The 26,828-nt window shown below is 46.0% G+C and overlaps 1 protein-coding gene and 1 pseudogene across 1 annotated transcript in view; one reads left to right on the top strand and one right to left on the bottom strand.

Annotated features, from left to right (window-relative positions):
- Positions 1-26,828, bottom strand: part of CAMTA1 (calmodulin binding transcription activator 1) — a 689,419-nt gene that overhangs the window by 503,057 nt on the left and 159,534 nt on the right. The gene's annotated exons all lie outside the window — the stretch shown is intronic.
- Positions 85-26,132, top strand: LOC148092339 (double homeobox protein B-like; annotated as a pseudogene).

Below are 26,828 nucleotides of genomic sequence, written 5' to 3' on the forward strand. Positions count from 1 at the left end.
ACTGGCTCCAACTCACACTCCTGATTATAGAATGAATTACCTCAGGACTCAGAACAGAATCACCTGTTCCACGCACTCGCCATCATGGCTCTTCTGAAAAAGGAGACGGTGGCCCTGGCCATGACCCTGGATGACAAACCATCAACTCCGGCCACGCTGGGGTTGGAGCCTAAACCATTTCTAGAATCACAAGCCCCATACTTGGGAAAGAGGAGAAAAGGGAGTGCTGGCTTTCCAGACTGTCATGCAAAATGGCACTTGCACAGGAGCTGGAGTTAGGGAGGGTCCAGGAGGAACAGGGTGCCAGGACACAGCAGGACTGGTTTCTCCAGGAAACAGTGTGGGTCAAAGGCAAAGGGCTCACAGTGTTTTGTGTCCTTGCTTTCTATCTTGATGAAAACGTTTCCGTGTTTACCCAGTAGCAAAACAAACAGACTGGCCTGTGGCATTATCATTTATGTTGCTGCTCTCTTGTTCCCTGATGTCCTGGAGCATTTGTGACAGTGAAACACTGTCTCCTCTGGGAAGCTGAGAGGGTATCTAGAGCCCGATCCAGAGTTCTCTAAGTCCAGGTCCCTCTACATATGACGTCACTCCTCAGTTCCAGGCTTTGTTGCTACCATCCCACACCTGGAGGTACACTCACCCCTGTGTCTCTTCTCACACAGGGTATCTTGCTGAATTTACACACACAGCCTCAATCCCAGCCCCAGTCGGTCTTACTCCTTTGGAAGGTCCACGAGCCAACAAGCAGTTTGTTGTTCTGAGGGAACTGTTCCAAATGTCCCCAACACACCTTTATAGAAACTGCTCAAGGTAACAACAAAGGCCTGGACCATGAAGACCCTTCGGGTGGTTTCCCAGGCCCACCCATCTCAAGGCAGGCTGATCCTTCCACATGCCAGCCAGAGAACCCACCCAAGTCCACAGGCTCAGGGGGACACTGAACTGAAGCCACAGAAACTACAGGTGTCCACTCTGCCTGCCTTGACCTTCCTGCTAGGCTAGCAGTCTAGGGTCAGTGTTGGAACAGAAACCTTGAAGCCGGGAGGCACAGACTTTTCCTGTCCCCAGTGCCTTCTCTTCTGGGTTCCTGGGCTGCTTCCCTGATGCTGAGCACAGACACCAGTGCCAGGGCACCAGGGCAGGCTGGCTTCACTCAGGGGAAAATGATGCCGGAAGAGGCCAGAAGCTTCAATGGCTAGGAAGGGGAAGGATGGGCACTAAAACCGAGAAATGACTCCAAAGATGGCTTCGACCCCAAGGACAGGAAACAAATCTCCCCTCACACACGCACATTCTGTGATCACCCCGGCTATGCGACCGAAGGAGGCAGTGTCTGCTGTTCGTTAATGCGACCATACTGTCAGTGTGAAGAGACATCTACAGAACAGTGCTTCTCTCCGAGTTTGCTTTGCTAGTCTGCACAACTGGCAGGCTGAATCTAGGAGGGGAGGGGTAGGGTTTGGAAGGGGAATATTCCTAAACCCACCATGGAGGTCCTGAGATCTGGAAAAGAGTCCTACCTTAATCTCATCCCTCCCTGTTCTTTCTGGAATAAAAATAATAAAATATTGTCCCTCCTCAGGACAAATGCACCAGGGACAAAAAACACTGGTTACCATGGGCCGACCCAGCACTTTCCCGTGGCCTTTAGGAGGGTCTCCTTCATTGCCTCCATGACTTCTTCTCAGACAGGGCCACGATGGCACAGATCTACTCTTTCCTGTCCTCTCTTCGTTTAAAGAACAGACATTAAACGGAATTTCCAAATCCTATGAACACAAACTCTCAAGTTCAAGCTGACACATAGTAGGCACCTAACAAATACTTGCTGAGTGAGTGCATGCAGGGAACTTACGTCTCACGAAGAGGGGAAGCTAGCTCATTAAAACAGCCTCCCTATGTTTGTGAGTGTGTGGGTTAGGTCAGGTAGCCACAAAATCATATCATTTCAGAGCTTGAAGGTACCATACATAACACCCGTTCCAGCCTCATCGTTTAACAAATATGTACAAAATAAAGGAAATAAAGACTACAGAGGGGAAGCAACCTAAGCAAGGTCACACAACTGGGGCCACAAAGTCAGACCACAGGCAGCCTGGGCCAGTTTCATTCTGTTGCTGGGCCTTCTCCTGGGAGGGTCAAAGGAGAGAAACCTCCCAATATGGGCCCGTGGGGACCTCCTGGGAGTGAGTTCTGCCATCTTCTAGACATGGGCTGTTGAGGACTATTGATGGGGGGTGTAAGAAATGGAAGGATGAATACAGACCCTATGACACAGCCTGGAAGATACTTATAAACAAAGACTTCCTGGAAGGTGGGTAAGTCATCCCTGGAATCAGGTTGCCTTGATTGCCTTCTCCTGTCTCTCCTACTAACAGAATGCTAAGGGATATTAATTGCTTTTAATTCAGTAAATTGACAGTTATGTCTATTAGAGAACTTTTTATGACAGAGGAAATGCCAAAGTTTTATATAGTTAATTTCACTTTCATGTCACTCGCTGCGGTTCATTCATTCACCTGTCCGACAGCTGAGTGCCCACTATTTGCACAGCACTAAGAAGGTTATAAAAATGAATCAGTGACCCTGCCCTCCTGCTGCAGTGACAGAGGACCTGCAGAAAAGGAGGTGAAATTCACCAAGAGAAGGTGCAAAAAAAGTGCGTAGGGAATGGGCCCAGCAACCAAGAGGAACCAAATACTGATACACACGCTTGGATGAGTCTCAGAGGCATTAGGCTGAGGGAAGAAGCCAGATTCAATATGTCGCTTTCAAAAAGACCAGACTAGGGTGATGGGGAGCAACTCAGTGACTATGGGGTTTGGTGGGGGCAGCGGGACACAAAAGGGCAGCACCAGGGAGTGTTTGGGGTGGTGAGCTGTTCTATACCCTGATTGTGGTGGAGGTTACATGTGTTCAAGTTCACCGAACTGCACACACACACCCCAAAAAACCAATTTTACAGGATAATTTTAAAACAACGTTTTTTTAAATTGAAAAAACATAAACCCACGTGCATTCAGAGGAACGGCGGAGTAGCTGCAGTCCCATCGGAAGACATCTGATCAGACCCTGAAGGCTGCCAGGACTGGGACACAGGGAGGGAGCCGTGCGACATTTCAGGCTCAGAGGACAGGGAAGTGAGAAACACAGCAGGAGGAGCTCAGGACACCATTGGGAAACCCAGTTATTAACACATCGCCTCTAACTGTCTCCACTCAGCTCAAGGAAAGGTTATTGTGCCGTGAGGACACCACAGCTCAGGGTACAGGAGGTGGAGTCTCTGAAGATCAGAAATCTCGAGAACACCTGGGTGCCAGTCAGTCTAGCAAAGCCCAGTGAGGCACTAGGAATGGAGACTTCCAAACCCTGGCATCTGTTCTGAGAGCGAATCCTATCCTACAGCTTTCAAACTGTCTCGACTTGGAATAGGCTCAGAGATCATCAGAGTTGGGGAAAAATTTACAGACCGTCTAGCTGGTGGTGGTTTAGCCAGGGAACCTTTAAGAATCTGGAAAGATGCCTGGCCGGGCGTGCCTCAGCAGTTGAGCATCGACCTGGGATCCAGGCGATCGGGGTTCGATTCCCAGTCAGGGCACATGCCCAGTTGCGGTCTTGATCAATGACTCTCTCATCATTGACGTTTCTATCTCTCTCTCTCTCAATCAATGACTCTCTCATCATTGATGTTTCTATCTCTCTCTCTCCTCTCCTTTCCTCTCTCTGAAATCAATAAAGATATATTAAAAAAAAAAGACATAAAAAAAAAAAAGAATCTGGAAACACACACACGAAGACCCAGTTTTGCAAGCAATTCCCAGACATTCCGAAACTCCCTGGCACTTGCCCCTGGGTACACTGGGGTCCTCACACTATCCACATGACCCCAAAGGTCACAGATCTCACCTAGAACGCGTAATCTCCAGCACACACTACAAGCCAGTTCCACCTCTTACGAGGAGCCTGGAGATGGCACCAAAGAGAAGATGGCTCCTTTTTGGAAGTGAGTTAAATGCTGAGTAACTGGAAATAACTCTAACCTGGGGGGGGGGGGGGGGGGGGGGGCAGCGCTCACACACAGCCTTGCTGCATTAAAACAGCAGCTTGGGTGTTGCGTCCTGCAGTTGGGTTGGGTTAAGTTACAGAGGGCCGGTCCCTGCAGCCGCCCTGTCACTGCAGGGTGTGATGGTGAGAGCTGGAGCAGGGGACCAAGACGAGCTCACATTTCTGGAGGGTGTTGGGATCCCTGAGAAGGAGCCTGTCTCCAGCTTGTTCACAGCTGACTGAATCTCCAGCCCCCTCAGGCCTCCTGGGCTATTTATAGCCTCACACCCAACACAAACTGTTGTTTGCAGCTTTTCCAAGGCCTAGCCCAAGGCTGGCTTCAATTCAGATTTCCATATGTGCAGACACTGAGCAGGTAATGGGTGTCAAGACTAGGGGCTGGATGGGGCCAGCCCAGAACCTGAGTGCCTGGGAGCGAAGCCCGGGCCTCGCCTTTCCCGGGCGGACAAGGTACGGGGACACACCTGCCCAGCTTGCATGCCACCCGCAGCCGGCCCTTTACCTTCTCCCCTTGGTGGAGTGGCCCCTCAGAACCTGCACGGTGGGCACGCTCCCCTCCCATGCAGACTGGTCTATTTTAAGAGCTGTATTTTTAGGACGAGCAAATGTGCCAGGTTTCTCTATTCCAAGAGCACGGCCTTGCCTCTGGTGGCAGCTGCACGGCCTGGCCTCCTCACCTCTGACTTTGGAGGATGCTTTCAGGCCCTGTTTGTGGTTTGGGCTTTAGAGAAGAGGAGCCTCAAGGAGGGCAGCTTTATGGGTGGTTCGGGGCCTGGAAAAGTACAAGCAAGACATGAGGAAAATCCTGCAGCTCCTGGAAGGTGGGAGTTGGAGAGGCATCCTCGCCCTCACCACCAAGAGCACAAGGAGAACCAGCACACTGTAAGGGCCTGACCCACACCTGGAAGGCACCAAGCCCAGTGCCCCCAAGTTTAGTTCCTGGAGCCATCCTGGCCTCCTGCTGCCTGCATCCAGGGTTCACAGCACACTTTGCTCACCTGTACACTGAGGTTAACAGCTGGCCTACCTCTGGGGTCACTGTGAATGGGTGAGATGCAACATTAAAACTATTTAGTTCAGATGAGTCACCTGAGGGTAGGTAAGCAGGATGCCTACATTGAGATGCCTCCAGAATCATTTCATTGTGGGAAAGAGCACAGGGTCTTCTGGCGCTTGCCCCTGGGTGCACTGGGTGCCCTCACACTGTCCACAGTCCCAGAGGTGACTGTCCACATGACCCCAAAGGTCACAGATATCACCTAGAACATGTAACCTCCAGCACACCCTACAAGCCAGTTCTACCTCTTACAAGGAGCCTGGAGATGGCACCAAAGAGAAGATGGCTCCTTTTTGGAAGTGAGTTAAATGCACCAAAGAGAAGATGGCTCCTTTTTGGAAGTGAGTCTTTCTCTTTGCTCTCTCCTCCATGCCAAACCCAGGCCTGGTGACTCTACCTGGGACATGGCCCTAGATGTTGTCCTTCACTGTCATCTCCACGCCCTCAGCCAGGCCCTCCCTGTCTGTCACCTGCCTCAAGTCTCTACCTGGTACAGTCCATCCTGCATGATACCACCCAGGTGAATGCTCTAAAACACAAATCAGAGCATGCCATTGCTCTGCTCAGAAGCCACCCACCCTCCCCATTTTCCCAAGTTAAATGCAACTTTCTTAGGCCTCACAGGCAAACAAGGCTCACTGAAACCTCACCTTACTCAACAACAACAACAAAAAACACAACTCAATTAAATAATGGAGCAAAGGACTTGAATAGACATTTCTCCAAAGAAGATATACAAATGGCCAATAAGCACATAGAAAGATGCTCAAAATCATTAGTCATTGGGGAAATGCAAATCAAAACCACAATGAGACACCACTCTACACCCAAACAAGCAAGCAATAACAGAAAATAACAAATGTTGCTACGGAATGTAAAATGGTGCACCTACTGTGGAAACCAGTATGGCAGTCCCTCGAAAAATTAAACAAAATCACCATATAATCCAGCAATCTCACTTCTGGGTATATGCCAAAAAAAACTGAAAGCAGGGATTCGAACAGATATTTGTAGAAAAATGAATGGCTAAACAAAATGTGGCCTATACATACAGTGGAATATTATTTAACCTTGAAAAGGAAGGAAATTCTGACACATGCTACAACATGGATGAACCTTGAGGACATTATGCTAAGTGAAATAAGCCAGACAAAAAAGGACGGTATGATTCCACTCATGAGATCCCTGGAATACACAAATTCATAGAGACAGAAAGTGGGACCATAGTTGCCAGAGGCTGGGGGCAGGGGAAGTGGGGTGTTATTACTTAATGGGAACATAGGTTCAGTTTGGGGTGATAAAAAAACGTTCTGGAGATGGATGGTGGTGGTAGATGACTGCACAACAATGTGAACGTTCTTAACACCACTGAACTGTACAAGTAAAAATGGTTAAAATGGTAGGTTTTATGTTATGTATTTTATAACACAATTTCTTTAAAAAGACAACTTCATTTCCAGTCCTACGTCAAATCTGGGCTCTCTGGGAGCCATCAAAATGCCCACTGGGGTCCTGAAATGCACTGAGCATTATCTTATTTCTGCTCAGATGTTCACTCTGCCAGGTGGAGGAGAGGAAATGCTTCCCATCCATCAGTTCAACAAACCCATTCAAATATTTATCAAGCACCTACAATGTGTAAGCCAGCAAACTGGGTGCTAGGGACACAGTGATGAAAAAAGACAAGAGTCCCACCCGGCCTGCGTGGCTCAGTGGTTAAGCCCTAGGATCCAGGAGATCGAGGTTCAATTCCCGGTCAGGGCACATGCCCTGGCTGCGGGCTTGATCCCCAGCGGGGGGGGGGGGGGGTGCAGAAGGCAGCTGATCAATGACTCTCTCTCCCTCTCCCTTCTTCTCTCTAAAATCAATAAAGATATATTTTTTAAAATAAAATAAAGACAAGGATCCCTGGGTTCATGGGACCCCCATTCTAATGGGGAGAAAGGAAATAAACAAGTAAGCATCATCTGTGGTTGATTAGCTATTGATGGTGCTATGGAGAGAAATAAAAACATGGGAGAAAGGAAGCGTTTGAGGTAAACTGTCACCAGTGGCGAGGAAAGGCCTTGGGAACGGTTGGGGTGACAGATGCAGTGTGAGGGCTCAAGCGAGAACAGGAGGTAAGCTGTCACTGGGGGCACTGGGCACTCTCTCCCAGGCTCACCAGGAAAAAACAAAAGAAACAGGCAATAGCTGGAGAGGGGTGAGGTCAGAGGGAATGTTTCTAATAGATGAATTTTATTTTCTTCTTTTCAACTCTCTAAACTTTCCACATATCTGTATATTATTTTTAAATGTTTTATTGTGGTGAAATGCACATAACATACAATTTCCCGTCCTAACCATTTTTAAGTGTCCAGTTCAGGGGCATGAAGCACATTCACAGTGTTGTGACATCACGCCATCATCTCCAGAGCTCTTCATCTTCTGAAAACTGAAACTCAGTCCCCATTGAACATTCACGCCCCATTCTTTCCTGTCCCAACCCTTGGCACCACTATCTGCTTTCTGTCTTTATGAATTTTACTCCTTTAAGCTCCTCAGATAAACAGAAGCATAAAGTACTTGTCCTTTTGTGACTGACTGCTTTCACTTAGCATCACGTCCTGGAGGCTTATCCATGTTGTAGCACGTGTCCAGATGTCTTTTCTTTCCAAGGCCGAATCATAGTCCATTATATGGATCTACCACATTTGGCTTATCAGTTCACTCATCCAAGGACACTTGGGTTGCTTCCACCTTTGGGCTATTGTAAATAATGCTGCTAAGAACACGGTGCACAGGTGTTCTTCAAGACCTCACTTTCAGTTCTTTCGGGTATATGCCCAGAAGTGGAGTCGCTGGGTCACATGGTAGTTCTATTTTTAATTTCCCAAGGAACAGTCATCCTGTTTCCCCCAGGGGCTGTACTGTTTTACAATCCCACCAACAGTGCACAAGGGTGCCCGTTTTTCCACATCAAAAGGGATATTTTTAAGATGGGAGAAATCACGGCATGTTTGTGTGATGATGGGACAATCCTGGAAAAAGAGGCAAATAGATGCTTGGGGAGGCAGGAGACCAGGGTCAAGAACAGAGTGAGGACAGAGCCAGCCCCCCCCCCACCCCCAGTGACCGCAAAGAAGGTCATTCAGGGGCACAGGGGCAGGAGCCCAGCAGCAAGGCCAGAGGAAGTTCTCTGTTATCTCTGCTCAGCAAGGTCGGCAGCCAAGAGAGGGCAGGAGGACTGTTGAGGGCCAGAGGAGAGGGAGAAGGTCGCCTTGGGGAGTGGGAGGAGCACACAAGGGACCACAGGAGCCACTGGGCAGCGTCCAGAACTGTGGAGTCAGCCAGCTGGCCACTCCCTCTCGGGCCATACTCAGCTGCATGGGTAGAGGAAGGAGCTAGGTAAGAGTTGGTTTAACCAGGGTTTGTGGTTTTACCAAGTGAGCACAATGAAGTAAGAGACCAGAATCAGAAAGAGCTCAGCACGTGGCATTTAATCAAAGCGGATGTGAAGTGAGAAACAGGGTAGGATGGATGGGAAGAGGCCCTCGTGGCACCAATGGTTTGCAGTGCCAGGGCATCAGGAGACTCAGAGGAGGTGCAACTGTTGATAAGGGCAAGGTCACACGCAACATATACTAAAGAGTGTCTCCACCTGCCAGCCTCAGAGTGACAGGACAGATGGCATTTCCCACCTTGCAGAGCTTACATTCCAGTGGGGGAAATGGGCCAAAGAGGGAAAGAACAACAACAACAAAAATAGCTACAAACGGCAATAAATGTCCTGAAGGAAATGAGCTGAGAGGAAGGCAGAGAAGTGGGGAGGACTTATTTACTAAAGAGCTCAGGGTGGGCTCTTGAGGTGACGTTCACACTGAGACCTCAGTGATGAGAAGGAAATGGCCTGTGTTTCAAGTATAGAGGGATGGTGTGCAGAATAGAGTGTGGGGAAAGGGGCCAGAGATGGTGCTGGAAAGATGGGAAGGGGCCTGCAGTCCATGATGTGGGTACAGAAGCTTATTCTAAAGGCAATGGGGAGCATCGGAAGGGTGTTTGTGGCAAAGTAGCATCCAAACTGGAAGGACTGGTCACCAATTCAACCACATGGCAAGAAGACTAGCTAGAGTCTGCAGTGGCTTCCTTCCAAAGTGGCAGGGCCAGGACAGAAATATACACCTCAGGGGCTGCCAACCAGGAGAGGTCTGCATGGACAGCTGCTGGAATTTTTTCCCAACGATCAGGACTGGACAGCAAGAGGTGACCTCAGTTGGCATCTGCACCTGGGCCCAGACATCCATGTGGGACCAAGCCCAGCCACTGACCAGGTCACAGGTGCCACGCAAGAGCTTTGCCCACTGCTTGCTCTACCCTGAAGGGTTCGGCCAAAACAAAAGGTGATTGGGACGCTGAGTATAAGAATATCTGTGAGCAAGAAATCTGACTACTCGAAGTGTGCAAAAATGAAGGCTGGAGGGCATGGGGTTGGGGGAGCAAATAATAGCTAACACAGCAAGGGCATACATTCTGAGCCAGGTCCTAGTCTACGAGGTTCCCACGTATGGTCTTGAGGACCCTTGGCCAAGTATTTTTTTGCATTTTACAGATCACGAAACAGGGACGCACACCACACAGCTGGCAAACAGTATTTGAACTCAGGTCTTTCCAACTCCAAAGTCCATTTGCCAAACAGCTGAGCTAACAAGAGCCAGGAAGCAGGCAGACTGTTTCCAGAAAAGGTCTCCTGGCCCCCTCAGGGCTGAGCCAACCTGGAAGTGTCCAGAAAGGCTTCTGGAGGAGGTGACACCTGAGCCCATGCCTGTGGTTGTCAAGCACAGCTGAGTTCGGGCAACGTGGGGGTGAGAGCTGAGAGGCCTGAGCTCTGGACGCAAAGCATGGGTCTGGGAGCCAGATGCAGCCTGAATTCTCACGCTCCTTATGGTATCTTCAGTCAAGTTCCCCCCACCGGCCTTCAGCTCCCTAGATCCAGGGAGCCCTCCCAGGGGCAACATCCTATAAGCCAATGGCCATTGCAAGGAGGGGGAGGCTGAGACTAGGCTGTGACCTTAACCAAGGTGCCACAGCAAACAATGACCCACAACTCCCTCTCTCTCCCTCCCTGACTGCTGCCTCTGGGAAAAGGCAGAGCCACAGCAAATCTGACATGACCCGGCTCCTTTGCAAAGGTCATGAGCGGCCCCTGCTGACCCAGGTGAAGGACAGAAGACAGGTTCAGGAGGCCTGAAGTGGCTGTTTATCCCCTTGACTTCCTCCCCAGCACTAAACTGTAACATTTATCCTTAGGTCACTTAACACATGTAAAGTAGGTTAACTATTTCATTCACTAAATAGCTCAAACAGTTATGGATTCTACCCTAAGTGAACAGAAAGTTAATTCTTTCTGCACTTAATACTAGGAAATAATCGTTGTAAAGAAGATTTTACAGTTTGCGTTTGTTAGCAATCCAATTCCTTTCAGAGCCGCTCTTGAGGGGTCCCAACACCTTATGAAAGTTAAACAATCAAGACAAAATCATTAACTCGTAAAAGTTCTACCGATTCGGTATAGGCACGGGGCTACAATGTGCCCACCTGGTCACTGGTCCAGGGCCTGTGGGGAGGGTGCTTGGGCCCCAGTCACCTGGGTTCACCCATGGGGCCAGACCCAGCTCCTTCCTTCTCCTGGGACCGTCTGCTGAGACAGGAGGGTCTCCCCCCACCCTACACAGAGCCAGGCTCATCCCTGCCCCATCCACGTCCTCCCACTTCATATCCTGTTCACGTCAATTCAAACAATAAACCACCAAGCCACAGAACTTCCCTTCAGCAGGTGCTCTATGCAAGGCCTCTGTCCCCACGACACTGCTGTCACTATTGGGACCCGCGGACACCTTTGCAGACAGCTCCAGTTCTCTTTGCCTCTTCTCATTTCTGCACATGCTGCTTCCCCGCTCTCACCTTGTATCCCCATGTGTGGTCTCCTAAGAGAGTCTCATTGGAGTAAATCTGAGGCTCCAGATAGGAATAAATGTCTAATCACTAAGTTGTATATCTGAAACTAATATAATTCTGTGTGTCAGCTGCAATTGAAAAAGTAAAGTTTTCATAAAAAAATAGTGCCTTGGCACCCATAAAAAAAGCAGTGTGTTGGCACCCATTTTTTTAAAAAAAGATTCCTTTTCCATATCCTTCTACTCCCCAGACTTCTGGACAGCACTGACCACAGGATCAAGCCTCCGGCCCCCTGCGTTCCAAATCGGGCTGCCAAGAGGAACATGCAGGCACAGACTGAGGCAGCTCCGGGTCCCCCTTCATCCCTCCTCCTACACAGGAAGGGGGCTTGCCTGGGCCTCCCTTGGCCCACTCTCAGGGCCCATCACACTCAGGACTTTGTGCACAAATTATGCAGGGTGCTGTTTTCAGGACTTACAAACTCTAGGTGTTTTCTAGGTCAATTCAATTAATAATCATTAAGTACCTATGATGTTCGAGGGCCTTGGGATGGGGAGGGGAGGAGGGTTAGAGCTAAAGGCAGCACAGTGGCGAACTGAGTCCCAACCACAAGGACCACGAAAGGATCCTAAGGAGCTTGAACTAGTTCCTGTGGGAAGTGAAACTATCCTTGGGGGTCTCAAGATGAGGAAGACCCTAGGGGGATATTCTGTCTCCCCAGCTGGATCAGGAACTCTTCAGGGCTTGTTTCCTCAGCCAGGCCAAGGATTCCGACACAAGCCTACTCTCCACGGACACTCTGAGCCCTGGTGTCCCTAGCAGAGGTCCCCATTTTCAGACCCCTCGCTTCCCAACTCTTCTGTGAGGCCTCAGCTGTCGTTAGGAGGTGATTCTATGAAACGCGTCTGTGCTCTAAACCACTGTTCACAGCAGGGTGAGTGCCCTGTCTCCTGATTGGCGTACCTCAAGTAAGATCCCAAGAGATCAGCTCCATGAAGGATGTGGTGACAGAGGGGCCCTCTTCTCAGAGCTGGACTGGGTTCCTTCCAAACAACTAACTGTGCACCCCACCACCTTTCCCTCTTGCGCCCAACCACCAGGGCCCATGTAGCTAAAGGTAAGGCCAATTATGATAATGTGATGAACACTGGCCTTCTATTTTTACTTCTGTCTGGCAGCCTTGCTGAAAGGTGAGTTGTTGTAAGCCATCACAAGTCCTTGCTGGAAGCAAACGGGATATAAACCAAAGTAAATAAATACTTTTCTTATAAGAAAAACAAATCTAAAAATGGTACAACATTTCCAATGTTTGATTTCATATCGGCCAAAGGAGAAACAGTAGAGTGTGGGTGTGGGACAGGAAGGAAAGAGGGAGATGGGGGAGGTGGCCCAACTGTCAGGTGCAAGTCCTCCTTGACAGGTGACCGAGCTCAGGCACGGCAAGCACCTGGCACCACCACAGCCAAGCAGTGAGTCCTCCAGCCCACCGCCTGCAGAAGGTCGTCCCGTCTCACCCTCCAGCCCTCTGGCTTCCCTCAGGAATGGCAAACGTCTTCCCATATCGTTTCCATTCTAATTACCCTGGGCTGCAGGTGGTTCTGAAAGAAGTTCGGGGTTTGGTTTGGTTTTGTCTTTTCATCAAATCAACAATAAAAGGAATAAAGCCTGCCACCTTCAATTCAATGGGATTTCGACAACTCATGCCACAACCCTGTATAAGACCACCACTTATTTTTTTCTTCTTTCTATTTTCTAGTTTCTGAATTTTCTGCAATTAGCATGTATTAAATTTATAACAGGAAAAAGTAAACATTATTCTTAAAAATCTCTTGACTCATCAGATCTTACTATCCGGGGTTTTAAGAGCAGAGTTGGGATACTCAGAAGACATCCCATTGCCCAAAGCAAGACTGGATTCAAATCTAGAAGTTTCCAAACCTGAATCCTGTGGGCAGACCTAAAGCAATTCCCAGTCTTTCTCCCAGTCAGCTCAGCCACTATTGGCAGCATTTGTTGATGGGGAAGAAAAAGGAGAGAGAAGGAGGGGGTGGGTGGGGGAAAAGGAATGGGGAACATAATGAATTAATTCATTGATGAGCTAACTGGTTATTTTCCAGGGTAACTGACTCAGGACCCCTTGGAAGGAGCCCCTGTCAATTTTGCCAGGAGCCTTCAGATGGACACTTGGCATCAATCAGGTCTCAGAAAATGGGGCACCTGTCTGGAGCACTGGCCTGAGTGTAATCTGATGACCCAAAAGCCTGGCGAGGTCGGCATCTGAGAATTTCTCAGGTGAGAAAGAGTAGGTGTGGCCCATGGTCACGAGGGCCCAGCCAGGTGAAGGCAGACAGGTGCTCATCACGTTCCCCTGGCAATTTCTCTGGAGGTTTAAAACTTTTCAAACTCAAAAACAACAGGAAAAACTAAAGTACAGTTTAGAAGTCAAGATAGTGATTGTCTCTGAGAAGGAGGGGATAATGGGAGGGTGGAACGTCTAAAGGCGCTAGCATAGTATACTTCTAAATCAGGTGGTTTCCATTTTTTCACTGACCACACAGTTTTGTTCGGTACACTTTTTTGTATATATGCTTGACATCATGAGAAAGACTTAAAATTTTTTTGAAAGGCAAATGAAATACACACATTTCTAAGGGCTCTGTGGGATGGTGAGAACATTCCAGCAGTGGGATGGGACCACCGAAGCTCTGCTCAGCTGACTAGCCAAGCCAGGCTGGCATTCCCCAGAAGCCACCCAGGGCAGCTGTCTCCCCTCCCAGCCCAGATCCAGGTCCCCTGACCCAAGTTCTGCAGCTGAGGTCCCAACGGCCTCATTCAGAAGTCCAAGTGCAATTGATGCCCAACCGCTGAGCCACGCCCAACCAGGCAACAGCTTACTTTTTAAAGCGGAATATACCTTTGAGGGGCACAGCACAGCCTGGCCCCTTTGGGGAGTTAATTTTCAAAATAAAAATAATGATGATGAATAATCTCATGTTTGATGGGCAATGACAGGCTCACTTCTCACAACTTCTATAGGCTCCTCAGGCATACGGCAGACACTTGTAAAACCATAGATTTCCCACTCTTCCCATCCTCAACCTATGATACCACAGGATCCCTCTTGCTAGCATGTGAAAATCCTTACTCTCTCTAATGGAAACAATCACTCCTGAGCAAAGTACCTGTGGCCTCCCGACCACCAACCTGCCTGAGTGGTGATTACTTCAAACCAAAGAAATTTAGAAATCCCCCTTTATTTGGTGTTGCTGCCCGGACCACAATTAAAGTCCCAAGCTCCTTTGCTATAGGCACATACTGATAAGACCTGGGATTTCACCAACATCCCCTCCAAGAGTTGAGTCTAATTGTCGCTGTTCTCATGTGGCCCACCCACTTAACCAGGTACCTATGCCAGAATTAATCCCAACCTCATTCCCCTGACCCCCCGATCCAGTCACCAAACATGCTTCTGGAACCCTATGTAGACAGAGTGAAATCAAAGCATTTGAACTCATTTTAATACTAACCTGCATAAAACAGCAAACCTGTGATACTCTGAACCTAAGTTCAGCAAGCACGGCGGTGGCATTAGGTATCATTGTTGTAAATATTTCTGCCCCTCTCCTTTAGTGAGACCAATGGTTCTCAACTGGGGCAACTGTCCCCCAAGGGGCACTTGCCTATGTCTGGAAACATGTTTCATCATCACGGCTGGAGACAAGTGCTATTGGCAACTAGTGGCTAGAGGCCAAGGACGCTGCTAAACATCCTACAAGGCACAGGACAGCCCACAGCAGAGAATCATCCAGCTGAAAAATGTCAATAGTGCCCAGGCTGAGAAACCTGAGCCAGACAGATCACCAGCAATTTACCCAGGTCTTTATCGTGGGCTTTCAAGGAGTTGCTGTGCCTTGTATGTTTTGTCCTTGGTGATGAAATGCTGGGGATTATAGGTTTAGGGAACACTTAGGAAGAAGCTGTGACCCCAGAGCTAACACAGCATCCTGAGTCATGGCAGCCCAGCACATTTCCTTCTACAGGACTCTCGTCCATATAGCACAGGGCGTCTGGAATCCAGCAGGGCAGCAGCAAGGTCCCTCATGCCCTCCTGGTGAATCAGCTGAACCCCTGGGGGCTAGATAGTAGTATAGTCAGGGAGATTCACTGTTGGTTGGATAAGTGAACTGGCAAAATAAGAAATAATATATACTGGCCACCCCAAAGGGAGGCCTCCAGCAGCATGCCATGAGTTCTGCCCTCAGCCCCATCCTGTGGAACATTTCCGTCAATGGCTTGAATAAGGTCATAGAAAGTATTCCGTGAATAACATTGAGAAGCATGCTGATATTCTGGTGGGCTGGGACACAATCCACACAGACCTCAGTGGGTTTGTGAGAGAATGACCAGCAAGAGGCAGCCTTTACAGCTCTCAAAGCACCTTCACAATGGGCCATTTCACTTGATCACTCTCACAGGCCATCATGCGGGTGGGTCTCCGGACCTGTTTCCCACCTTGCTGAGTGATCAAGGACCAAGGTTCAAAGCGTCTCCTGGCTGGAGTCCAGGACCAGGGAAAGGGTCCAGTTGAGCACAGACTCGAAAGGTGTTAACTTGGCTGTATTAATGTGAGGATGAAGGTAAGAAAAAAGGCAGCCAAGCCACTGCCCTCTGCTCTGATTAGCAGCCACGTTTGTGGTTTGGTGATGGTTTGGCTGCCACATTCCAAAGCAGTACAGAGAACAGAGCTCACTCAGAGGAGCATAATTAAGAATGTCACACCAAGTCCTGTGAAGCAGATGAAAGAATGGGACGTGTGCTTATCCCAAACACCCTGGGAGTCCACGGTTGTCTTCAACAGCAGAGCTGCCATCATAGACAAGATGGGCTCAAGGTATCCTCTGTGGTTCCGGAGGACAGAAGCAGGACTAACATATACCTAGAAGGACTTCCTGACCATTTGAAGCATGCAGAAATTACAAGCAGGTCACCGTGCCAAGAGGTGAGCTCTCCAGCCTTGAAAATATTCAAGCTCAGGATGGAGCTAAGAGAAGGGATTCAAATAGACGTAGGGGCATCAACTGTCATTTGCTGATTCAGGAAATATGCACTGAGAGCTTTATCCTAGGAGCTGGGAAAGACGGCTGTGTACAAAAGACACAGTCCAGTTCCCGTGGAGCTTAGGGGATCAGATGATGAGGTCAAGGGAAGTGCTGCAAAGACATGAATTTTCTTGATAATTAAGAACTTGCAATGAAATTTCCCCCCGATACTATGGGTCCAATATTCAGGTCCTTAAAAAAATTACAAATTTAACAACAAAACTATAAATGTTTAATTGTGGGGGGTTCCTAACAGCTTGGGATCTGCACTCCTTAGAGGAGTAATTAGTGACTCACGTATAAAATAATATGAGATCAATGAGACCTGTCACCTCCGAAGTCCCTTCCTGCCAAAGACACTGGAATTCTATAAAAACATGTCTGTGGCTTCCCACAAAGTCTCCTTCCGAACCAAACCTGACCACTCAACACCATGAGCTATGAACAGGGGCATCAGCAGCCCATTAGGCAAAAGGAGGGGCAGGAACTGGGGGAGGTTAACAGGTAAGGGTGGGGGAGGTTAACAGGTAAGGGTGGAGAAGTGGAGGAACTGAGTTTGAAAGAAAGCACATGCAGTAAATAATCAAACACCCAAGGCCAGAGCCAAGAGAAGCTACGTTACCCAGAACCTCGGGTCCCAGTGGCACGAGGCCCCCAGGAAAGGGCCTGCAGGACCTGCTGACCCCTCTGCTGCCTAGCAGGACTGGGACCCTTAGGCCTGGCCTGCTCTACAGGATTTGGAGAGACTTCCAGACTGTTCCACTGCTTGTTCTCCAGGAACTTCCCCACAAGGCATGCTCCTCAAGTTGTCAATGTCCCTTCTTTGCAACTTCCACCCAAGCAAAGCGATTTGAAGTCAACACCCTATGCCAGCAACCTTCAGAACAAAGACCTTCAAAGACAAAAGGAGGTCACAGGAAGTGAGCTGACACAGGGCACTGGCTCTCCATGCCTCAAAGATGCCCCTGAAAAGTGGTAGAAACTGTGAGAAGTTCTCAGGGTTTACAAGACTGGGAGGTGGGAGAGATGCCATCTCCATGGTGAGCAGGGCTGTGGGGAAGCTTTCCAGTGGCCCAAGGCCCTACTGCATCTTGCCCCAGTCACTTCCCATCCTGTCAACATCCATATGCTAGGAGGCAGAGACCTAAATGGAGGGGAAATGATGAAGAACTAACAACCCAGAATTTCCCAGAATTAAAGAAAGATGTAAAAACCCCAATGGGAAGGGTGCACCTAGTCCCAAAGGCTAGATAAGAGAGATGGAGAAACATCAGATGCTTCTGAGAAGGACAATAACTCAAGAAGATAAAATGGTCATGAAAGATAAGTACCTAAAAAATTTTGGCCCCCCAAAAATGCAAAGCAAAAACTGACAGAGCTGCAAAAAGAAATAGGTAAACTAAGAAACTTGGCTGAAGACTTTAAAACACCTGTCTTAGAAATTGATGGTTCAGACACACGAAAAGCAAAAAACAAAGATAATGAGATTTATTAAGGTTGAACTAAGAAATATCTGGATAATTCACCCAACAGAGAACACATCTTTTTGAGCACATGTGGATCATTCACAAAAATTAAACATGGACTAGCTATAAAGGAAGATTCAGTAAATGCCAAAGAATCAATATCAAAGAAACCATGTTTGAGAACATAACATAATAAAATTTAAAAATATTAACAAAAGGATGACTCACAAATCCAAATATTTGGAAACGAAAAAGCATTCTATTGATCCTTGTTAAAAGAAAAACCGTTAGGGAAATTTTAAAATACTTAGAACAGCTAGTAAAATCACTATATATAAAACTATGGAATATATAAGCAGGAATATGTGACCCATACTCAAGAGAAAAGGCAATCAATGGAGACTGATTCTGAGATGACACAAATGTTTATATTAAGCAAGTTTTTTTATTCTGAGGCTTTGACATCCTGTAGCCCTGCTGACACTGGAAGGAACTACACCTCCTAGGATTAGCTAATTCTAGGGAGAACAAACAACCTGCTCAGGAGTGCACCATATATATACAAGCCAACCAATCTGAAGCCCATACCGCAATCATTTCCTTTATTGGGAACTCACAGAACTCTCGCATGTAGACCACTATCCTTCTGTCCTAACACCTCAAGGCCATGTACCAGATAAGGAAGGACAGCCCCTACAACCCAAAGCCTGCTGTAATTATTCAAACTAGCCAATCCTATCCTTGCATACCCTGACTTGCCTTGTTCTTGCCACAGAAACCACAATAAAGGCTCACTTCCTCCTGTCTCCTGACCAGCGCTGGTGGTTCTCCAAGTGGCCCAATGTGGCATGCTGTGCCCCCTCTTCTTGGAAATTTTGAGTAACAAACAATATTTTCAATGGTAATTGTCTTCTGATTTGTTGCTCGAACCATACACTTTAAATAATAATAATGACCAACACTTTAAAACAATTTGAAATTAGAAGACAAATATTTTAAAGGAATTATTACAAATATGTTCAAATGGGTAAAGGAAAATATGTTTCTAATAAATAGACAGGTTATATCAGCAGAGAGGTGGAAACTACAAAAAAGAACCAAGTGAAAATTCTTTAACCAAAAAATAAACTATCTGAAATATATTCATTGGATTAGAGATAACAGAAGAGTTAGTGAACTTGAAGACTGGATAATTTCTGTTGATTTAGTTCAGTGATTCTTAACAGGAGTTGGTTATGTTCCCCACAAGGGACATTTAGAAATATCTGGAGACATTTTGGGTTGGCATGACTGGGGGGCTATGCTACTGGCATCTAGTAATAGAGATGCTTAGCCAGGGATGCTGCTAAACATACAATGCACGGGAAATGCCTCCCACAAGCAAAAAATAATGATCTGACCCCAAATGTCAATTGTGCTGGGATTGATAAATTGTGACATATCTGAAAAACAAAAATATTTTCAAAAGTAAAAAAAATCTCAGTGATTTGTGAAAAAATAATGCAAGAATAAATATATGTACAACTGGAGACCCACCAAAAGAGAATGAAAACAAGGCAGAAAGTTATTTGAAGAAATAATGAACAACATTTTACCAAATATGTTGAAAGACACAAATTTTCAGATTCCAGAAGCCAAACTACTAAGCACACCATGGGCAAAGTGAATAACACCAAAGATAAAGAGAAAATCTGGAAAGCAACCAGAGACAAACAATACATTTCACAAAGGAGAAAATAACTTCTTATAAAAAACAAGAGGACAACAGAGAGAACATTATCTTTAATGTGCTAAAAGGAAAAACTGTCAACCAAAAATTCTATACCCAATAAAAAGTTCCACCAGTAATGAAGACAAATAGAAACATAAAGACAAATAGAAACATATTCAGAAAAATATTAAAAAATCACCACCAGAAAATATTCCCTATGAAAAAAATTAAATGAAATTTTTCAGGCTTAAGGGAAGTAAAACAAATGGGAACTCTGAGTTCAGAAAGGAACAAAGATATTCAGAAAAGTAAGTAATTATAAAATGTATCATTTTCCTTTCTTATTTTCCTAAAATAAATGTGATTGTTTAAAGTAAAAAAAAAAAAGAAAAAAGAAAGTGTAATAGGGCTTATAGGGCTTATAGCATATATAGATGTAATACATATAACAAGTATAGCATGAAGAAGTGAATATACATTAAACTATATAATTGCAAGATTCTCACAATTTACATGAAGTGGTACAAATTACATTCCCTAGTGCAACCACCAAAAGAAATGCAAAACATACAAAGAGCACAGCTAAAAAAGTAGAGCAATTAAAATGACATTTTTTAAATATTCAACTAAAAGAGAAATTTTTTTTAAAAAGATGAGACAGCCCTGGCCAGTGCAGTTCAGCTGGTTGTGCATCATACTGTGCACCAAAAAGTTGCTGGTTCAATTCCTGGTCAGGGCACATGCCCAGTGGGCTCAATCCCCAGTAGGGGGCATGCAGGGGGCAGCCGATCAATATTTTGCTCTCATGTTGATGTTTCTCTCTCTCTTCCTCTCCCTTCCTCTCTCTCTAAAAATCAGTTTAAAAAAAATTTTTTTTAAATGACACAAACAGAAAATAAATACCAACATGGTAGAACTAATTCCAGCCATAGCAATAATTACATTAAATGTAAATAGACTATAAACAATCCAATTCAAAAGCAGAGATTGTGAGATGGATAAACCAGCTATACACTGTCTATAAGAAACATACTTTAAATATGAAGACAATGAAAGTAATAGATAAAAAAGATATACCATGCAAACCATAGCATAAGAAGGCTGGGGTGGCTATATAAAGTTGTCTTTAAAATACAGAGTGCTACCATGAATAGAGACATTCATAGTAATAAGTGGAGGAATTAATTAGAGAGACATTACAATTATAAGTATAATGTGCCCAATAATAGAGCTTAAAATACAGGAAGTAAAAATTGACAGAAATAAAGAAAGAAATGGACAAACCCATTATCTTAATTTCAGATTTAAAAAATAGTGTCCAAAAAGCATAAAATGCCTAGGAATAAATTTAACAAATTACATGTAAAGCCTCTACACTAAATACTATTTCAAAAGGGAATTAAAGAAGACTTAAATAAATGGAGATATATGCCATATTTGTGGAATGGAAGACTCAGTATTTTAATGATGGAAATTGCCTCCAAATTGGTCCATATCTTTAGCACCATCCCATTAAAAATACCTGCAGGATTTTTTTTGTAGAAACTGACAAGCTGATTCTAAAATTTACATGAAAATGCAAAGAAAGCAGAATAACCAAAGCTATTCTGAAAAAGAAAAAAGTTGGAGTACTGAGTTTAAGATATACTACAAAGCTGCAGTAAGGTAGTGACATGGGGAGAGACGATCAGATTAGACAATGGTGCCAAAGCAATCCAACGTGGAAAGGAAAGTCTTCAGCAAATGATGATGACATACTGGATGTCAATGTGGAAAAAACAAATGTCTCCTACTTTACATCATATACAAAAATTAACTTTAAATGGATAACAGACATACATAAAAAATCTAAAACTATAAATCTTCCAGAATAAAAAATATCTTCACAACAATATGGTAAGCAAAGATTTCTTAGAGAGAATACCAAAAGCAGTAACTATCAGAGGAAAAAGGTAATAAATTAAACTTCAACAAATTTTAAAACTTCTGCTGCTGAAAAGACACCATTATAAAAATAAATCAGCAGGCCACAACCTTGGGGAAAATATTTACAAAACATATAGTTGACAAAGGATTTGTATTCATACTTTATAAAGTACTTCTACATGCCAATAATAAAAAGAAAATCCAAAAATGTTAACACTGGACAGACTTGATAAAGGAAAACGTATGAATGAATATGAATAAGCATGTGAAAACTATGGTTAGGAATCAGGGAAATGTAAATTAAAACTATAGCCAGCATGGCTAAAATTAAAGACTGACAATATTAAATGTTGACGAGTATTTGGAGCAACTGGAACCATCATATGTTGTTGGTGGAAATGTGAAATGGTGCAATCACTTTAAGAAAAAAAGTCTGCCAGTTTCTTTAAAAAAAAAAATAGCATCCAACAATTCTTTCCCAGGCATTTATTCCAGAGATATAAAAAAACGCATCCTCCAAAGAGACTTGTAAGAAATAGTCACAGCAGTTTTAGTCATACTAGCCAAAAACTGGAAACACCAGCTGTCCATTAGTGGATAAACAAACTCTAGGACATTCCCACAACAGAACACTGCTCATCAATAAAAAGGGGGAAACTACCGATACTTGCAACAACACAGATAAATCTCAAAAACATGCTAAGTGAGGAAGCCTTACCCAAAAGAGTATATATTACACGAGTTCATTTATATGAAGTTCTAGAATTGGCAAAAATAATCTATGGTTCTAAAAAAATCAGAACAGTGGTTGCCTGTGTGAGGTGGGTACTGACTGAGAAGAATCAAAGAATCTTTTGAGGTCATGAAAATGTCTGTATCTTAATAGGAGTCTGGAATACTTGGGAGTACACGTTTGTCAAAACGCATCAATTGGCGCTCTGAAGGTTATGAATTTCACTATATATAAATTCTACCTTTAAAAGTAAATAAACAGTTCACAATATACATTCAGGAATATTTAGGGGTGTCTTGTTCTGCTATCTCTGATTTACTATGAAATGCCTCAAAAACTAAGATGGATTGATGAATACACACATGAATAGATATGTGATCAAGCACATACAGTAAAATGTTAGCATGATGGGTGTAAGAATGTTAGCTACAATTCTTTCAACTTTTCAGATTTCAAATATTTCATAATATAAAGTTGGTGGGAAAATATTAAAAAATCATGGGACCAGCTTCAGGAGTGTTTAATGGGAATTTTATAGTTTGAATGCATTTAACAGAAGACTACAAAGATTAAAGATAAATGCACTAAGCATTGGTGCTAAGATTGCTGGTGGCCTACCAATATCTGGTCTCCCCTCCTAAAACAACACACACTGATATTATCATGGGCTAGAAATAAAAGATGACCTGTCCCACCCCCTCTGCAGAGAGAGTTGGCCAATGAGATGTCAGGAGAAGCAGTGGGGGATGGAACTTCCAGGAAAGCTCTTTGAGAGGCCTGCAGAGAGCTGGACAGGCCCTCATCCACTCATGTCTTGCCTAGGATCCAGAAGTCACACACCTCTACTCCTGCCTTCTCCTTTGCTCCTATCCACATATTCCTCAAGCCCAGGACCAACCCACCAAGCTCTGGGGCAGTAAATGATGGCAAAATAATTTTTTTAATGTTTTAAATATCCAGGTGGTAGAAATGTTTAAATCTCTTTTAGTAGTTAGCGCACAGAGGATGTGACCTTCAGAGTCAAAAGCAGATGGCTCTCCTTTGAAGAGTCCACAACGGCACCAGCATCCCACACAGGCCCTGGTTGGCAAGGGGACTCTTTAAAGCCTGAGGACACCAACCCAGGGAAGAGGTTTACTGCCTCACTTAGGAGCAATAACGGAGCAGATACCTGAACCACGGGTTCTCATAAATCTTGTTTGGGGAAAAAAACCTTTCAATTCCCAGTGGAAATATGCAAAACAGCCTCCACAGTGTAAATCTTCCTTTTCAGTTCTAAGGAGATAAGTTGGACCTATTAACCTTCCATGTTATTTTCAACTTCATTATTTGAGCTGACACGGCAGGAGAGCAGTGACGGCTCTTTCTGGCGGAGTGCATGTAAATCGCTTTCTCAAAGGAAATTACTTCTCCAGCCTGAATGTTATTAATCTAAATTCTCCGTTAGTCCAATTGTTGCCCATAATAAATATGGAACAGCTTGTGATACTTATCGAGTGTGACTCTTGGTGGATGCCACAGCCATTCCTAACCCCCTTCCATGAAACTGTCCCCTCGGAAGAAGACTGTCCCTGGTGGCTCCCTGTGCGTCAGCCCCTGATGCTGGGAAGCAGGAGATGGTTCACCCAAGGAGTGGTCCTTGGCTCTGCTCTGGTCTGCTTAAAGCACCTCCACCCTGTCTGAGCCCCTGCCCCTCCCACCTTGTCAGAAAGGAAAGCAATTCCTAGCCTAGTGGACCCCTGCTGCTGATCTTCCCCATCGCAACACCTTTCGAGGAAAGCTACCAGGAGGAGGCTTGAGTCACCTGCCCCAACAGGCTCAGTCTAGACTCTGCCAGCCCAGTCTTCAAAGCCCAGGTGTCCCTGATCCCTCGGGCAGCCAGCCACGTTATTCATTGCTGACACGACAGTTATGGGCTAACCTCCTCACAATACCACTTAAGTCCCATTTTGCTCAGCACCAAAGTCTTTGCAAATAATGCTGCTTTCAGAATGTGGGGATGGGGAATGGAGTCAGCTAATCTGCATGTGGTCCAGCCCCGCCCACTGGCCAGGGCCAGAGAAACTCTTCATGTAAAGATACCCATTTCTGACAACACAGGAGTAAGGATGGAGAATGTAGGCTGCCATGGGGGGACAGGGGGAGGGTGCAAAAAGCTTTCTTCGGTTTCAATTGGGGGTTTTTCCAGGACAATTACAAGAAGTTTAGGATCCATTCGGGGACTCGCAGTTCATTAAATGAATTTCCGTCTGTGTATCCACCACCTAAGAAGTATTGCTTGGTACAATACTCGGGTTTTTATTGTGTATAAGTCAGATTGTTAATTTGTAGCATGCAGCACTGAAAGGATCATTTCAGTGGTGCCTGATTATGCAAAATGAGGCTGGGTTTCCATTAGGCTTGGCTCCTGCGCTCCTTAACACTTGATGGGGCTCCAGGATGCGGGATGGCGCCCTGTGCAGCCTCCAGGCCCCCACTCCCCACCCCACAGGGGGTGCTCCCCCATCATGGCACAGCACAGTGCCGGCCACTAGGAGAAATCTGACCAGAAAAGGGAAGTTAGAAAGATTAGTTTCTAGATTCCAAGCATGTCTTGGGTCTATTGATTTCAGTTCAGAGATCATGCTGCCAGGGAGGAGGAATGCGAGGCAGAGCAGCGCCTGCCGATGGTGCAGCACTGGCGTCAAACGGAGCCGCTGAGCCGCACAGAGTTACAGGAGATCAAAGATGACAGAAGCCAGCCCATGCTGCAGATGAGGCTTGCCCAGGGACCATGGGGCTGGGCTGGACTGGGCTGGGTACCAAATAGCACAGCCTAGGAAGGGTGGAAAAAAGGGAGGAAGGGGAACCTGGCCTCCCAGGACAAGGGCAAGGCACCCTTTTCCATAATGACCTACAGCATTTGGACCTGTTCATCCCATATAGCATCAGACAGCAATGAATTTGCTCCAGAAATTGTCAAAGAACAGAGAGGAAGGGACTCGGGAAATGCATCCCCATTTGTCCATAGCATAACTGTGTGTTCTGGTCAGAACTACTTTCTTCCAGCTAATTCATCCACAGGCCTGGTCACCTGCCTCAACGGTCTCAGGGATCCTCAACCGGGGTTGGACACTAGAATTGTTTGGGGAGCTTGAGCCCCCACCCCAAACCATTTGAAATAAACTCTCTGAGAGTCCCTGGCACCAGCAGTTTTTAAAGGTCCCCCAGGTGGACTGATAAGCCCTGTGTCACAAAGAGCTGCTCAGCTGCCCACTGTCTTCTCTGCAGAATCCAGGAACCTCTTTCTGAGACAGGTTTGAAAAGCACTAAAAGTGGCACACTATAAAGAGAAACCTGGCAAGGCAGGACTGTTTGCAACTAGCATCAAAGGATATCTCCTTCAAAAATGGTCTGAACAAAACCCTTACCCTGATGCAGCTACTAGGAAACAGTTGGCCAAGGAAACTGGCATTCCAGGGTATAACACTCAGATTTGGTTTAAAACCCACAAAGCAAAACAGAGACAACTGGACCTGAATGGTCCTTAGGAAAAGACCAAACCCAGGAACAGCACCAGCCTTGGACTGAAGAACTGAAGATCACCAAAACCAGGGCAGAGCACAAGCGAACCTGTGAATTCCCTGGTAGAAGGTCCAGGTGGGACACCAGATCTGACAGCTTGGCAGCACCAAATCAACCCGCCCACTCTCCCAGGCTGGTCTCCTCCTCTTCCTTCCTCCAAGTCTTCTAGCAAGAACCAAACATCTCTATCTGCTCTAACCCCACCCCATGTGCCCTTTGTCCCTTGTGTGAGCCAAGGACCAAGTGTTGTGATGATGCAGCCCATGCAGGCTGGGCAAGGAGGAAAGAATGCTCCCTGTACCCTGACACTTACAAACTACCTGCCAATTCCTCTGAGTCTAGGAGGGGACCTCTCCAATACTCACACTCCTATCTGGCTCCAAAACCAAGAAAAATGTCAGAATCGCCAAGAAGAGACTGCCACAGGAGAACTACAGTTGAAGGGCTATTCTCCACCTCATTCTGATCACAAAAAGCACCAACCACAGATCTGATTCAGATGGACACATCTTACATTATGCAGTGGTGGGATGAGTGCTGCCAGGCTCTGACAGCAGAATGGGACGTTTGAGAAGGAACACTTAGTCACACAACACACAGGTCAGCTAGAGAACCATCTCATCCCCTCAGCCAATTGAACCAACAATATGTAGAAACATCAAGCCTTCAAGTCAACTCCTGCAATCCCCAAATTTTCAGGAAAAGGTACAACCTTTTCTGAGTCCTGATCCACAGGAAAAGGACACTCCAGGACCCCAGCTGTACCTCAGTGAAGATTTTCAGGCTCTGCTCCACGTGCTGTAAACCTCACTTTCAGGAAGAGGACAATATCTCTCTCATGGACCCTGATCTAGGCCTCCTTTCTTTGGAGGCAGCATCAGTGAAATTTACAAGAATCATAAAGTCATCTTGTTCAGGACAAGACTCATGCAGGGGAAGGGGAAACCACTTGGAAACCCAAAGCAAGGCTTTACTCTGTGTTGTGGGCAGTGGTTGTCTTCTGTACCCACTTCACTGGGTGAAGGATTGTTTCCACACACCCCGCTGATGCTAGAAGCACTGTGGGCACAAGGCAGTGGATGCATCTGCTGATCCTTCCGAACAAAAGCATTTTACTAACATGACCTCGTCCTTATAATCACCGCATCCTCCAGGATCTGGAAAGTCTACAGACTGTAACCAAACCCAGGCGACACAGGTCTACAAGGGACACATTGGCACTTCCCCTTCTGGCAAGATGGGAAGGCAAACTTGAAATTAGTTTGTC

Source organism: Miniopterus natalensis, chromosome 9, assembly GCF_054644295.1.
Source record: "Miniopterus natalensis isolate mMinNat1 chromosome 9, mMinNat1.hap1, whole genome shotgun sequence".
In the NCBI taxonomy this organism is placed as follows: Eukaryota; Metazoa; Chordata; class Mammalia; order Chiroptera; family Miniopteridae; genus Miniopterus; species Miniopterus natalensis.